The following is a 6,820-nucleotide window of genomic DNA, read 5'->3' as shown; positions in this document are numbered from 1 at the left end:
GAGATAGAGAGAAAAATACAAATAGGATTTAAGAATTACCAAGTGAGCATGATGATTAAAATTTAAAGGGATGGGAGTCATTAGGCAGGAAGTGGGTGTGCAAGAGTAATTCAGAAATTTTTTTCAGTGACTCAAAGTCTGGGTAAGCAGTGAGAGGTCCCAAGTGAACTTTCTCTGAGATGAGACAATGGCTTCCCTCTTTGGGGCTATTTAATTGCAAGAATGATTGGATGGATGTAGGTGACCTATTAGGGGGTTCTTTGTGCTTGGGTGGCAGATGATCCTGGCCTTAGTGCATTTGGGGGTGGGTTTTTTCCCCCCATTTTGGTATGGTACAGAGCTGGAAGCAGGAGAGCTGTGGCAGAGCAGGACAGAGAGCTGGATGTATAGCCAGCATGCCAGGGCTGGAGGAAGAGCATGAGTACTAGGCAGACCAGGAGGGCCTGGCACTGAGAACACTTAAAAAAAAACCAAAACCAGTTTTAACTCATGGCCACCCCACACATTTCAGAGTAGAACTGCACTTCATGAGGTTTTCAAGGCTGTGAACTTTTGAAGCATTTTACCATGCCTTTTTTCCAAGGTGCCTCTGGTGGGCTCAAACCATCAACCTTTTGGTTAGTAAGTAAGCACTTAACCATTTGCACCATCCGAGGACTCCAAGAATACCTCCTAGCCAAAAACCAAACCAAACCTCTTGCTGTCCAGCGAATTTCTACTATGGCGACTCCACGTGTTACAGAATAGAACTGCTCCATAGGGTTTTCTTGGCTGTAATCTTTATGAAAGCAGATCACCAGGCCTTCCTTCCATGGTGTTTTGGGGTGAATTCAAACTGCCAACCTTTAGATTAGTAGTTCAGGGCAAACCGTTTGCACCACCCGGGTACCTTTGAATACCTCCTAGGCACTCCAAAAAATGCTCCTAGCAAGCCAGTGGCAGCTGACAAGAGGGACAGCTCATGTCGTGGTATTTGGTGTGTACGTCAGCAAGTCACTGAATCTCTTGGGAACAATAGCAAGACAGCTGTCTGTAACCATGGGGTAAATGTTCCTTCCTCCACTGTCCTCCATCAATGGACCTCTAATAACGTGCAGTGAGATATGGTGGATATTATGTGAGACAGATGACAGATGGAAGATGAAGGGACCACAAAACACATTCGATCTCCTTACATAGCTTATGTAAGGCCAACCAACTCGTGTAGATTACCTGGAATGTACTTCGTCTCCCTTCTCTAATTACAATTCTTTTAAGATTTTCTCCAGAAAGCCTTCACTCTTTCAATTTTATCGTATCAGTATACTTTTGCTTCCCTATGGAGCGGTGCCCTCATCCTTATCTTTTAGGTCTCTCTTTATCAACTCAAAATTACTGGACACAGTAGACTCTCAATAAAGATTTATTTAATAGATTAATAAAAATGTATCTCTACTTCCTCTATATATCTCATCTGAAAAAGAGCGGCTTCCTTACTTTAACTCTAATGTTAATTGTTAAACATTTTGAGAGTTTTAAAACTAAATGATCTTTTTAATGCAAGCATAGCTTGTTATTGAGGCTTTTGCGTAACATCGGGAAAAATATTTTTAGATATTTCCCCTCTGGCCAAGAAATGTCAGATATTAAAATAGAAATGCACAGCAGAAATTAGTGACTTGTCTATAAAGAAAAAGCCTTTTAAGAAAAATCTTGTTCTTTTGATATTCTATAAAGATATGCTGCAGTGATTTAGGTGGAATGAGCCCAAAGTTGCCTTTGTCCCAATAAAAATTTTTCATATTTATATCTTAGTTGTGTTTTCTCACTTGTAAGATGAGGAAAATGACACCTCCTCCACCAACCTCTTAACTTTATTTTGACACTCATGTAATTGTTTAATTCTCTTTGTAAATTGTCAAGCCCTATGCAGGCACTGGAAACCCTGGTGGCACAGTGGTTAAGTGCTACGGTTGCTAACCAAAAGGTTGGCGGTTCAAATCCACCAGGCGCTCCTTGGAAACCCTATGGGGCAGTTCTACTCTGTCCTACAGGGTCACTATGAGTCAGAATTGACTCGACGGCAGTGGTTTTTGTTTGTTTGCTCGTTTTATGCAGGTATTAGAATATAAAGATTCTTCATTTACTCAAGTACTTGCTCAATGAATTTTCAAGCCCATTGTGTATACGAGTGCTGGTGCAGGTGTTATAGAGGATTCGAAGATACATAAGGACTTCATTTGCCCTCCTCAAATTTAACTTTATAAAATAAAAAATTGTTGGCCCAAGTAGCTAATCTTACAGATAAACCAACCACCCAAATAAGAAAGAGCAAATTTCAAAATTTCAGAGAAAAAGTAAGTCCAACTACACGATGTAGGTCTTTGGAAGGCAGGAAGGCTTCAAGAAGTTTGGAAAGCTTTCAGCAATGGTATTGTATCTCTAAAGCTGCATATTAAACCATCGAGGAAGAAAAGGTGTTGGTATTCAAAGAAAACTATCTCCCAATATTTGAAAGCCCATAAAGTGAAGGAAACATTAGATCCATTATGTGTGGTTGGCTCCAAGGGGCAGAGTAGGACCAATATGGGTAAATAAAAAGAGCATAGATTTCAGAATATTATAAAGGTGAAATTCCTAATATGCTAAGCTATTGAAACCTAGAATGATCTATCTGAGGGATTGATGAATGTTCTGTCACTGGAAGAGTTCAAGCACAAAATGTGTTACCTCCTGCTTGAACTAGAGGCCTTTAAGGTCTCTTCCAACTCTGAGATTTTGTGATTCAATGATTCTACCTGAAGTTGGTCTATTAAGTGTTGAGGATACACCCCGCCCCTGCCCTTTTCGATCCCTTCTCTCAAGCATTCACCTCCCTTCCCCGAGAAGGGGTTAAAGTGAAGAATAAGGCTCCATGAATATTATTTCTACTTCCACAACAAGGAAGACTGCCTGGGTGATGCAAATAATTAAGCGCTTGGCTACTAGCTGAAAGGTTGGTGGTTTGAACCTTCCCAAAGAAACCTTGGAAGACATGCCTGGCTATCTCCTTCTGAAAGGCCACAGTTTTGAAAACCCTATGGAGTAGTTCTACTCTGCACACATGAGGTTGCTATGAGAAGGAATGGCAACTAGCGGTAACAACATTAGAATACAGAAGTCTCCCTCAAGATGAGGTTTCTATTTAAGAATAAACCTGGGGCCACAGATTTATGTTTTTACTTATCTCTCTTTTCATTTTAAATGGAAGCACAAGTCTTTACTCTCGTGCTCATTTTGTTTCATTCCATTTTCCAAATGTAAGTGTGTAGGAATGGAGTGAGTCTATCTGTTTTGCCCTGACACAGGAGCTGGTTTTGCTCCTCCGGTCTCAATCAGACAGTTTTAAATTTTGGTTAGGCACATAAACACACTGTGATGGACGACATTAATAAATATTACACTGGCTCTGCCTGAGCAGTCCCTCTTCAACTTTATCTTTTTTTGTTTAAATCCTGTGGGGTCTTAGAATGCTCTTTAAGATGATCAAGAAGATTAAGCAAAATTAGCTCTCAACTACATAATGGGCTTCCCTCTCTTGGCATGTGTCTCCCCTCTCTGCACGAGGTAACTCCCCCTGATATCAACAGGAGATTCACAGATGGAGGGAAAAATTATGTTCTGGGGGAGCAGGGAACACAATGGAATTTCAGCTTTCTCTTTCATTTCTATCAGTGTGTATGCTTAAATTGAAATTCAGAATGACAATGATAAGTCAATTACCTGGCATCTTAAAGAGGCCTCCAAATTTGCCAATTTTCCAGAGCAGGTTGATCTGTTCAGTTGCAGAGTGAGGGATATCTTTCCTAGTCTTAAGATCTAAGCCACAGCATCATAAATATATGATACCTTAAAACAGGTTATTTGCAGGGAGAACTATGCTTCACCCAGTCAAACAGTGAAATTCACGTTGTTTATAAAGTTCTCTAGAGAGAGACTGGCTCACTCATGGGCATAGTCAGCAGCTGCCTATGTGGAATAATTTGAGGATCAATGAGAGGCCCCGATGCTTTAAAATCCATCTCCCTCATCAGTCTGCAGTGGTGCCTGAAATTTCTGTCATTACTGTCATTTCTTAAGAGCCTTTAAGAGGACATATGTCCTATTATCTTGAGGGAGGTAACATTAATTAACTGTATAACATATTAGAATGGATGAGTTTTCTTGTTAATAACCTATTGCAAACATTGACACCCAGTAAAGATCAGAGCTCTGAAGAAATAGAAGCAAAGGCAGGTAAGTTTTAATGGAAAATTAGAAGATGGTGATTTATAGTATGTGTGTAAAGGTATTACTCAGGTTTTTTTTGTGGGTGATCTAATATAGGGAGACCCTGGGTGATACAAATGGCTAACGTACTCAGCTGCTAACCAAAAGGTTGGAGGTTTGAGTCCACCTAGAGGTAACACAGAAGAAAGGCCTGGAGATCTACTTCTAAAACATTAGCATTGAAAAGCCTATGGAATACAGCTGTACTCTGATGCACACAAGGTTACCATGAGTCAGGAGTATTGGTGGTTCAGTGGTAGAAGTCTCATCTTCCATGCAGGAGGCCTGGGTTCGATTCCCAGCCATTGTACCATATGTGCAGCCACCACCCATCTGTCAGTGGAAGCTTGCTCGTTGCTATGATGCTGAACAGATTTCAGTGGAGTTTCCAGACTAAGATGGACAAAGAAGAAAGGCCTGGAGATCTACTTCTTACAATCAGCCCATAAAAATCCTATGGATCATGTGGTCTGATCCATAACAAACCATGGGGATGACACAAAACCAGGCAACATTTCCATCTTTTGAGCTTGCTTCAGCAGCATGTATACTAAAATTGGAACAATACAGAGAAGATTAGCATGGTCCTGCTCCAGGATGACATGCAAACTCCTGAAGTGTCCCATATTCTTTTGGACTCCTGCTGGTGCAGTGGTTAAGAGATTGGCTGCTAACCAAAAAGTTGGCAGATCAAATCCATCAGCTACTCTTTGGGAAACACCATGGGGCAGTTCTTCTCTGTCCTGTAGGGATGCTATGAGTTGGAATAGACTCGACGGCAACAAGTTTGGGTTTTGGTTTGTGCATGTGGTCAGCATGAGTTAGGGCTGACTTGAAGGCAGCTAACAACAATAAAAGCAGCGGTAATATAGGACAACCACTGGGGAGAAAGAAGGATTTGTTCATTCTTCTGGAGTCCATATCAATATCCTTTACCACCTTATCAATATCCTTTAAAAAAATTTCAAAGGTATCAATTCTTCTCTGGTCATCTTTATTCCTTGTCTAGCTTTCCCAGGCATATGAAGTGATTAAAAACACCATGGCTTGGGTCAAGCACACCTTAGTTCATAAAGTGACATCTTTGCTTTTTAACACTTTAAAGAGATCTTTTGCAGCAGGTTTAGTCAATGCAATGTGTCTTTTGATTTCTTGACTGCTGCTTCCATGGGTGTTGATTGTGGATCTAAGTAAAATGAAATCCTTGACAACTTCAATCTTTTCTCCATTTATCTTGATGTTGCTTATTGGTCCAGTTGTGGAGATTTTTGTTTTCTTTATGTTGAAGTGTAATCCATACTGAAGGTTGTGGTCTTTGATCTTCATCAGTAAATACTTGTAGTCTTCTTCACTTTCAGCAAGCAAGGTCATATCATCTGCATATTCCAGGTTGTTAGTGAGTCTTCTACCGATCCTGATGCCTCTTTTTCACATTGTCCAGCTGCTCGGATTTGCACAGCATACAGACTGAGTGAAAGTATGGTGAAAGGATACAACTCTGACTCACACATTTCCTGATTTTAAAGCACCCAGTATCCCCTTGTTCTGTTCAAACAATTGCCTCTTGGTCTGAGTACAAGTTCCTTAGGAGCACAGTTAAGTGTTCTGGAACTCCCATTCTTCATAATATTATCCTTAATTTCTTATGATCACACAGTCAAACGCCTTTGCACAGTCAATAAAACACAGGTAAACATATTTCTACTGTTCTGTTTCCAACCAAGATCCAACTGACTTCAGCAATGATATCCCTCATTCTGTGTCTGATTCTGAACCTTACTTGACTTTCTGGCAGTTCCTTGTCAATGTGCTGCTGCAACCACTTTTGAGTGATCTTCAGCAAAAATTTACTTGCGTGTGATATTAATGATATTGTTTGATAATTTCACATTCTGCTGGATTGTCTTTCTTTGGAATGAGCACAAATGTGTATCTCTTCCAGTCAGTTGGCCAGTTAGCTGTCTTCCAAATTTCTTGGCATAAAAGAATGAGTGCTTCCAGCACTGCATCCATTTGTTGAAACATCTCAGTTGGTATTCCGTGAATTACTGGAGCCTTGTTTTTTGCCCATGCCTTCAGTGCAGCTTGGACTTCTTCCTTCAGTACTCTTAGTTCTTGATCAAATGCTACCTCCTGAAATTGTTGAATTTCAACCAATTCTTGGTACAGTGACTCTGTGTATTTCTTCCACCTTGTTTTGATGAAGCCTGTCCACCATGGTTGACCCCGCTGGTATTCTGAAATACTGGTGGCATAGCTACAAGCATCACAGCAACATGCAAGCTACCACAATGCAGCAAACTGACAGATGTGTGGGGATGTAAGAGTAAGAAGGACAAAATTTACTTATCTCATAATATTCCTAACGCTGTCCTACTGCTCACAAAGAATTTTATGGTATTAATGATCACTTGTAGAGTGCTTTCAAACTAACTTAAATGCTTTTCTTTGGGGGTTTAAGATGTGTATTTAATTCTATATCAGTGGAAATGGATAACTGGTCATCATAAATTAGGTGGCGATTACTTACCAA

The 6,820-nt window shown here is 40.3% G+C and overlaps 1 non-coding gene across 1 annotated transcript; it reads left to right on the top strand.

Annotated features, from left to right (window-relative positions):
* The first annotated feature begins 4,817 nt into the window (after positions 1-4,817).
* Positions 4,818-4,919, top strand: LOC126070798 (U6 spliceosomal RNA). The gene has a single exon (XR_007516315.1). It is a non-coding gene; the product is annotated as a U6 spliceosomal RNA (small nuclear RNA).
* The last annotated feature ends 1,901 nt before the right edge of the window (positions 4,920-6,820 follow it).

Source organism: Elephas maximus, chromosome 2 (assembly GCF_024166365.1).
Source record: "Elephas maximus indicus isolate mEleMax1 chromosome 2, mEleMax1 primary haplotype, whole genome shotgun sequence".
NCBI classification, from domain to species: domain Eukaryota; kingdom Metazoa; phylum Chordata; class Mammalia; order Proboscidea; family Elephantidae; genus Elephas; species Elephas maximus.
Note: the sequence above shows the minus strand (reverse complement) of the source record. Positions and strands in the feature narration are given on the sequence as shown.